Source organism: Argopecten irradians, chromosome 8 (assembly GCF_041381155.1).
Source record: "Argopecten irradians isolate NY chromosome 8, Ai_NY, whole genome shotgun sequence".
Classification (NCBI taxonomy): Eukaryota; Metazoa; Mollusca; class Bivalvia; order Pectinida; family Pectinidae; genus Argopecten; species Argopecten irradians.
Window position 1 is genome coordinate 43,408,921 of NC_091141.1, and position 2,365 is coordinate 43,411,285.

A 2,365-nucleotide genomic window follows, 5' to 3' on the forward strand; every position below is an offset into this window, starting at 1 on the left:
TCTACCAGTTTTTAAGTGTGACCCTAACAATATACATACGCTCTCCCTAAGTGAAATGTGACCTTCACATAGAATATTGGACATCTCTTGTTGTGTATGTGTGACCCTACAACAATATACAGACGTCACCCTCCCGTAGTGAAGTGTGACCTTCATATTATACCTGAACTCCTATTGGTTTTGTAGTGTGACCCTAACAAATAAAGCAGACATCTCCCTTTGTGAAAGTGGGTGACGCTAACAATGTTAATGGACGTTTCCTCCCGTTTTTAAAGTGTGACCCTAACAATATTACAGGACTTCTCCGTAGCGAAGTGTGATACCTTCATAGTATATGGACTCTCTCTTTTAGTGCTCAGTGTGACCTTAACAATATACAAGACGTCTCTCGAAGTGAAGTGTGACCTTCATCGTATATTAGATATCTCTCTGTTGTTTTAGTGTGACCCTAACAATAAACAGATAACTCTCGTAGTGAAGTGTGACCCTTCATTATATATGGACTTCTCCCGGTTGTTTAGTGTGACCTTAACAAATATACATACGTCCTCCCGTTAGTTTAATTTAGTACCTCACTATTATACAGTCTTCTTCTTTTGGTGAAGTGTGATCCCTGACAATATACAGACGTCTCCCTTTTGTGTGAAGTGTGACCATTCATAGTAAAAAGACTTCTCTGGTATTGTCGTAGTGTGACCCTAACAATATACAAACGTCTTCCCGTTGGTGAAAGTGTGCTTCAAATGTATAATGGCTCTGTTGTTGTGTAGTGTGGACTTAAAAAATAGCGCAGTGGCTTTCTCCACGTAAGTGAAAATGTTACCTTCATTGTATTTTGACTTCCTCTTATTGTTTAGTATGACCATAAAAAATACAGGAGTCTCCGTAAGTGAAGTGTGACCTTCATAGTGATTATAGACTCTATCTTGTTGTTTAGTGTGACCCCTATCAATATCAACCACCCGTAGTGAAGTAGACCCTTCATATCTATGGGACCTTCTCTGTTGAGTAGTGGGACCTTAACACAATATACAGACGGCTCCCGTTAGTATGAAGTTGAACCTTTCCATAGTATGTTGAGATCCTCTTCTTGTTTAGTTTTACCCTTAACAATATACTACGTTTCCCGTAGCGAAGTGTACCCTAAAAAAATGACCAGATCGTCCTTCCCTAGTGAATACCGTCATAGTATATTGATTTCGCTCCTGTTGTGTAGTGTGTGACCCTAACAAACATACATACTCCTCCCGTATTGACTTGTGAACCCTAAACAATATACAGACGTCTCACGAATGAAGATTTACCCTAACAATATTACCATACTTCCTCCCTTATTATTAGTTAATTGTGACCTTTCATATGGTATATTGACTTCTCCCTTTTTTTAAAGTGTGACCCAAACAATATACTGACGACTTCCCCGTAGTTAGTGCTGACCTTCATAGTATTGGACTGCTCTTTGTTGTGTAGTGTGACCTTATAACAATATACAGACGTCTCCCGTAGTGAAGTGTGACCTTCATAGTATATGGACTTCTCTTGTTGTGTAGTGTGACCCTAACAATATACAGACGTCTCCCGTAGTGAAGTGTGACCTTCATAGTATATGGACTTCTCTTGTTGTTAGTGTGACCCTCCCGTAGTGAAACAATACCCTAACAATATACAGACGTCTCCCGTAGTGAAGTGTGACCTTCATAGTATATAGACTTCTCTTGTTTGTGTGAGTAACAATATGACCCGTAGTGAATATGGACAAGTATTGGACTTCTCGTTGTGAAGTGTGACCTAACATTGTATACTGAAACGTCTCCCGTTGTGAAGTGTGACCCTAACAATATACAGACGTCTCCCGTAGTGAAGTGTGACCTTCATAGTATATGGACTTCTCTTGTTGTGTAGTGTGACCCTAACAATATACAGACGTCTCCCGTAGTGAAGTGTGACCTTCATAGTATATGGACTTCTCTTGTTGTGAAGTGTGACCCTAACAATATACAGACGTCTCCCGTAGTGAAGTGTGACCTTCATAGTATATGGACTTCTCTTGTTGTGTAGTGTGACCCTAACATATATACGTCTCCAGACGTCTCCCGTTAGTGAAGTGTGACCTTAACAATATACAGACGTCATAGTGATCATAGTATATGGACTTCTCTTGTTGTTTAGATATGTAGTTATGTGACTTCTCTTGTTGTGTAGTGTGACCCTAACAATATACAGACGTCTCCCGTAGTGAAGTGTGACCTTCATAGTATATGGACTTCCGTGTTTGTGAAGTGTGACCTTCATACAATATACAGGTCTCCCGTAGTGAAGTAGTGTGACCTTCATAGTATATGGACTTCTCTTGTTGTGTAGTGTG